This window comes from Ranitomeya imitator, unplaced genomic scaffold, assembly GCF_032444005.1.
Source record: "Ranitomeya imitator isolate aRanImi1 unplaced genomic scaffold, aRanImi1.pri SCAFFOLD_1352, whole genome shotgun sequence".
Taxonomy (NCBI): domain Eukaryota; kingdom Metazoa; phylum Chordata; class Amphibia; order Anura; family Dendrobatidae; genus Ranitomeya; species Ranitomeya imitator.
Window position 1 is genome coordinate 2,614 of NW_027193758.1, and position 7,025 is coordinate 9,638.

The 7,025-nt window shown below is 57.6% G+C and overlaps 1 non-coding gene across 1 annotated transcript; it reads right to left on the minus strand.

Annotated features, from left to right (window-relative positions):
* Positions 1–648: 648 nt before the first annotated feature.
* LOC138654184 (5.8S ribosomal RNA) lies at positions 649–800 on the minus strand. Its single transcript, XR_011316103.1, has one exon. It is a non-coding gene; the product is annotated as a 5.8S ribosomal RNA (ribosomal RNA).
* Positions 801–7,025: the final 6,225 nt, after the last annotated feature.

A 7,025-nucleotide genomic window follows, 5' to 3' on the forward strand; every position in this document is an offset into this window, starting at 1 on the left:
GGGGTTCTCGCTTCTCGCCTGCGGCAGGCACAGCAGCCCGTATGGTCCAGGGGTTGATCAGGCCCCTGTACGTCTGCCCGTGGTCTCCGTGAGTCTTTCGCCCCTATACCCAGGGACCACACCTATGGCCATTTAGCTCAGTTGGTTAGAGCGTGGTGCTAATAACACCAAGGTCGTGGGTTCGATCCCCGTACGGGCCAAGCACATCTACAAACGCCCCTATACCCAGATGACCAATTTGCACATCAGGGTCGCTGCGGACCTCCACCAGAGTTTCCTCTGGCTTCGTCCTGCCCAGGCATAGCTCACCATCTTTCGGGTCCTATCGCGCACTCATGCTCCACCTCCCCGACAGAGGCGGGCCGATGGTGCACCCGCCGTGTCAACCCCCCGGAGCGGGCGGCGGGATCCCACCTCGGCCGGAGCGCCCCGGCCTTCACCTTCATTGCGCCACAGGGTTTCACGTCACAACGGGGGGAGTGACGATGGTAAACCCCATCAGGTGGGCCCAGGGCAGGTGAGTCTGGCCTTGGGGGGACGTAAGGGATAAAGGAGAAGAGACCATCAGGGCACGGAGCCTCAGGCCTCCCTCGTTGTCACCCTTGCGAGGGGACCCCAGCTGCGCCATGGAGGCGATAGATGGAGGGGCAACCCTCAGACAGGCATAGCCCCGGGAGCACCCCGGGGCCGCAAGGTGCGTTCGAAGTGTCGATGATCAATGTGTCCTGCAATTCACACTTAATTCTCGCAGCTAGCTGCGTTCTTCGACGCGCGCGCCGAGTGATCCACCGTTAAGAGTCGCGCTTTCTGGTTTGGGGACACTCGGAGGCGCCCCCCTTTTCACTCTCGTGTCAGCCGGCCGCAAAAGACTGGGATGCTTTGGAGGGTTGTTTTCAAATCTCGGCCCTGTTGCCCGGGCGCTCGGCCTCCCCGTCCCTCCCTCCAGCGGGGAGGAGAACAAAGGAGGGCTCGAGGCTTCTCAACCTACCGCCCAGACCCACATACCCCGGGGAGGGGTGTGTGAGCGCACAGGAGAATGGTACCCGGGACGGCCTTTCGCGTACGCGGGGGGCTTCTTATTTTTCCTCGGCAGGCAGCGGCAGGGCAACAATCGTCGGCGCGAGGCCGGGCGTCTTTTTCCTGGGCGACGGAGCGAGAGGGGCTCCCCGCACCCTCCCGACGTCGCCCGCCCGCTGTCCTCACGTGCCCTCACCGTCCCCACCCTGCGGAGCGCCCTGGCGAAGCAGAAAGAGACCTACCACCGCCCCCATCACGTTCGGTACCCTTCGGGGATTTGGCGGGCGGCTGGCCTCCTGATCTGCACCTCATCGGTATTTTTCACTCGCCCATTAAAGATCCTTCCACAGGTTCATCTAGGGAAACCTTGTTACGACTTTTACTGTCTCTAGATAGTCAAGTTCGATCGTCTTCTCGGCTCTCCACCATGGGTCTTGGCCGAACCCGGCGGGGCCGATCCAAGGACCTCACTAAACCATCCAATCGGTAGTAGCGACGGGCAGTGTGTACAAAGGCCAGGGACTTAATCAATCGAGGGAGAGAAGCCAGATAGGAAGCCCCGCAGCGGGAAGGGCACCCGGAGGAAGGGAAATCCTCCTCGTCGTCCGTGCCGGCAGGCGGGCATCCCGGGGCGTCACCTTCCGGAGGAAAACAGGAGCCTGAACGGCGAGTGCAGTGCCACTGGGGAGATCGTGCACGCTGTACGGTGCGAGGCGGCCGATGCGGAGGGTGTCTGGAAAAAAACCCACCTTGCACGGAGAGGGCGAGGTGACTGGCCTCCGGAGGACACCACGGCTCCCCTGCCTCGTGACCCACCGCTCCCGGGGCGACACACAGAGTCGCTGCTGGGGAGAGGGGCCAGGGCGGTGGGGGGCCTATGCGGCGCCACCATCTGGCTTAGACCCGGCCTCCCGATCGGAGGGCATCTGTTGTAAAAACCACCCCTTGCACGGGGAGGGCCGTAGGTGACTGGCCTTCGGAGGACGCCACGGCCACCCTGCCTCGTGACCCACCGCTCCCGGGGCGACACACAGAGTCGCTGCTGGGGAGAGGGGCCAGGGCGGTGGGGGGCCTATGCGGGGCCTCCGTCTGGCTTAGACCTGCCTCCGCCGCGGGGGGTCCTCGACCCACCGGCGGACGGGCGCGAGGAGTGGGAGAGGGGGGCTGGCCGTCGGGGTCCACCGCGGCTCAGGCGCAGAGCCCGCCAGCGACGCAGAGGTCGCACGGGGGGCGCAGTTGGCCTGGCCGTGTCGGCGTCGCCCTATGGCGTAGTCCCTCGTCCCGGGCTCTTGCCCGTAACCTCAAAGGAGCCCCAACCGAGCGGCGTCTCCCCCCCAAAGCCGTGCCTCCGCTGTTGAGAACAGAAGAAGCCCGGGGCGGCAGTTCGCCGGGTACTCCCCTTCGCCAAAACTCTTTTTGCCCCACTCGTCTCTCCCTTTTCCATCCTCCCTTCTCGCTCTGGGGCGTCCGCTTGGTCTCTCTCTCTCTCTCTCTCTCTCGCTCTCTCCCTCTCGCGCTCCCTTCCGAGCCGCCTCGGAGGACGTCGGACGAGCGGGGAAGGCGACGGCGTTCGGCCGGGCACACCACGCGGTGAGAACCCACTCCGCCTGCCTCCCCACGCATCTGTCGTCCCCCCACTATCGTAGGGGCTCGGGAAAAGACTGGAGAACGCGGAGCTCGGCGGTGGCGTGGAAGCGCCACCCACCGCCGCCGCTCTCGCCGATGCCCACCGCGGAGGCCGCCCATCGGACGCTGGGTGGGGGTCGGCACGGGCCTCCGCGGGCAAGCTGCGCATCTGGAAGTCAAAGGGCCGCCCTCGGAGAAGATCGTTGTGCTACCCCGCGCGGGGAGCGATTCGGACGACGGGCCCCCACGCCGAGGTGGGTGGGCGCCCCGCCATTCGCCCGCGCGGGTCGTCGGACCCCTGCCGTACCACAGTTCGGGTCAAACTCCCCCTCTGCACGGCAGCCACCGTCCTGCGAACGGGAGGCGACTGCCGGCGTGCACGCCCAAGGATGCGTGCCTGAATCCCGGGGGGTAAAAGAGGAAGGAGACCGCCCGCCTTAGACCGACGCGGGCTCCAAAGCCCGGGCCGAGCGAGCGGCACCACCTCCCCACCCGGGAGCGCTGAGCCAAATCGATCGGAGGAAGAGCCGGTGGGGGGCATGGGTGAGAAACCCCACCCGCTGCCATCCTTCCCCTCGGGGAGACGGGGAAGAAACATGCCCGATAGTCCTGGAGGTCCCTCTCCGACACGCTACGGGCGCCCTCGAGACGGAATCCGGGTCACAGTGCGATTCTCTCATAGGTCTCCCCGGTGGCGTGGAAGCGGGAGACATCCGACACAGAGAAACGCCAAGCCTGCTCTGAGGGGACCGAGTCAGGGGGTGCAATCCGCCCTCCTGGAGCCCTCCTCGGGACGAAGACTCCAGATCTGCCTCCCTTCTGACATCCGTCACCCTCGGAGAACCAGAACACGCTTGGGGAGGGTCCGTTCAGGCTCAGGCGACCCGGGAAACGCGTCTCTGACTTGGGGCAGACGACCGGCAAGAGTCCCCCTGGAGCCGCGGAAGCCTGGTGTCGACGCGAGGGCGGACTTCCATGCAAACAGGGGGGTACTCGCCAAACCGCCTACCCGACTTGAGGAACCACGAAAACATCGGAAATCAGTCGGGCCCGAGAGGTACCCCTCTCTCCTATATCCTGCAGCTGGTGTGCAAAAGTGGGTATTTGCATGGCGAAACACCGACCCACACTTTAAGGGAGCGAAGCCGAAAAGTGTCCGACTTCCTGGAGCTGTGCGGCGGATCCGGCGGCCAGAAATTCCTCATTCCGGTTCTATTTTTTTTTTTTTCGATTTTGCGAAATTTGGCGGCCAGGCGGCGTAGCTGGGGCCTGGACTAGCCCGAAACACCTGGAGCCGGCGAGCGGAACGAATTTCCCAACGTTCTGCGGCTCCCGGAAGCCAAAAACGCATCGCCGAAAAATTTCAAAGTCCCAAGGACTCGTTCTTGAAAATCGATCCGGGGGCCATGGAAGTGTCCTCGGTACAGCTTCAGAGCTTTCCCCCCGCCTGGAAGTCTGAAAGTTCTATGTTTGTTCTAAGTGGAAAATCGCGTTTTTTTCAGTGTTCCACCCATCAGACCCAAACTTTGCCCACGCTTAGGTCTCTGTCTCGGGGTGCTTTACAACATATTGACGCCCCTTTAGGGTGGAAGTAGGGGAAAGGGGTCATTTTTCACAAAATCGGAAATTTCTCAAAATATTTCTAAGTGTCAAGGACACTTTTGGAAAATCTTCCCCAGGCTCCTGGAAGCCTCCTCGGTACGCCTACTGCGGTTTCTCCCTGCCTGGAAGTCTGACACTTGTCTGAAATTTTTAGAGTATGAAAATGCGGTTTTTCACCCAAAATTCGACTTTGCGCCCATGACTCGCAAACTTCACCCACATTTGGGCGACTGTCCTGGGGTACCTCACAACATATTGACGCCCCCCTGGCGTGGAAGTAGGGGAAACGTGTCAATTTTCACAAAATCGTGATTTTTTTCAAAATATTTCTAAGTGTCAAGGACACTTTTGGATAATCTTCCCCAGGCTCCTGGAAGCCTCCTCGGTACGCCTCCTGCGGTTTCTCCCTGCCTGGAAGTCTGACACTTGTCTGAAATTTTTAGAGTATGAAAATGCGGTTTTTCACCCAAAATTCGACTTTGCGCCCGTGACTCGCAAACTTCACCCACATTTAGGCGACTGTCCTGGGGTACCTCACAACATATTGACGCCCCCCTGGCGTGGAAGTAGGGGAAACGTGTCAATTTTCACAAAATCGTGATTTTCTGAAAATATTTCTAAGTGTCAAGGACACTTTTGGAAAATCTTCCCCAGGCTCCTGGAAGCCTCCTCGGTACGCCTCCTGCGGTTTCTCCCTGCCTGGAAGTCTGACACTTGTCTGAAATTTTTAAAGTATGAAAATGCGGTTTTTCACCCAAAATTCGACTTTGCGCCCATGACTCGCAAACTTCACCCACATTTGGGCGACTGTCCTGGGGTACCTCACAACATATTGACGCCCCCCTGGCGTGGAAGTAGGGGAAACGTGTCAATTTTCACAAAATCGTGATTTTTTCAAAATATTTCTAAGTGTCAAGGACACTTTTGGATAATCTTCCCCAGGCTCCTGGAAGCCTCCTCGGTACGCCTCCTGCGGTTTCCCCCTGCCTGGAAGTCTGACACTTGTCTGAAATTTTTAGCGCATGAAAATGCGGTTTTTCACCCAAAATTCGACTTTGCGCCCGTGACTCGCAAACTTCACCCACATTTAGGCGACTGTCCTGGGGTACCTCACAACATATTGACGCCCCCCTGGCGTGGAAGTAGGGGAAACGTGTCAATTTTCACAAAATCGTGATTTTCTGAAAATATTTCTAAGTGTCAAGGACACTTTTGGAAAATCTTCCCCAGGCTCCTGGAAGCCTCCTCGGTACGCCTCCTGCGGTTTCTCCCTGCCTGGAAGTCTGACACTTGTCTGAAATTTTTAAAGTATGAAAATGCGGTTTTTCACCCAAAATTCGACTTTGCGCCCATGACTCGCAAACTTCACCCACATTTGGGCGACTGTCCTGGGGTACCTCACAACATATTGACGCCCCCCTGGCGTGGAAGTAGGGGAAACGTGTCAATTTTCACAAAATCGTGATTTTTTCAAAATATTTCTAAGTGTCAAGGACACTTTTGGATAATCTTCCCCAGGCTCCTGGAAGCCTCCTCGGTACGCCTCCTGCGGTTTCCCCCTGCCTGGAAGTCTGACACTTGTCTGAAATTTTTAGCGCATGAAAATGCGGTTTTTCACCCAAAATTCGACTTTGCGCCCGTGACTCGCAAACTTCACCCACATTTAGGCGACTGTCCTGGGGTACCTCACAACATATTGACGCCCCCCTGGCGTGGAAGTAGGGGAAACGTGTCAATTTTCACAAAATCGTGATTTTCTGAAAATATTTCTAAGTGTCAAGGACACTTTTGGATAATCTTCCCCAGGCTCCTGGAAGCCTCCTCGGTACGCCTCCTGCGGTTTCCCCCTGCCTGGAAGTCTGACACTTGTCTGAAATTTTTAGCGCATGAAAACGCGGTTTTTCACCCAAAATTCGACTTTGCGCCCGTGACTCGCAAACTTCACCCACATTTAGGCGACTGTCCTGGGGTACCTCACAACATATTGACGCCCCCCTGGCGTGGAAGTAGGGGAAACGTGTCAATTTTCACAAAATCGTGATTTTCTGAAAATATTTCTAAGTGTCAAGGACACTTTTGGATAATCTTCCCCAGGCTCCTGGAAGCCTCCTCGGTACGCCTCCTGCGGTTTCCCCCTGCCTGGAAGTCTGACACTTGTCTGAAATTTTTAGCGCATGAAAACGCGGTTTTTCACCCAAAATTCGACTTTGCGCCCGTGACTCGCAAACTTCACCCACATTTAGGCGACTGTCCTGGGGTACCTCACAACATATTGACGCCCCCCTGGCGTGGAAGTAGGGGAAACGTGTCAATTTTCACAAAATCGTGATTTTCTGAAAATATTTCTAAGTGTCAAGGACACTTTTGGAAAATCTTCCCCAGGCTCCTGGAAGCCTCCTCGGTACGCCTCCTGCGGTTTCCCCCTGCCTGGAAGTCTGACACTTGTCTGAAATTTTTAGCGCATGAAAACGCGGTTTTTCACCCAAAATTCGACTTTGCGCCCGTGACTCGCAAACTTCACCCACATTTAGGCGACTGTCCTGGGGTACCTCACAACATATTGACGCCCCCCTGGCGTGGAAGTAGGGGAAACGTGTCAATTTTCACAAAATCGTGATTTTCTGAAAATATTTCTAAGTGTCAAGGACACTTTTGGAAAATCTTCCCCAGGCTCCTGGAAGCCTCCTCGGTACGCCTCCTGCGGTTTCTCCCTGCCTGGAAGTCTGACACTTGTCTGAAATTTTTAGAGTATGAAAACGCGGTTTTTCACCCAAAATTCG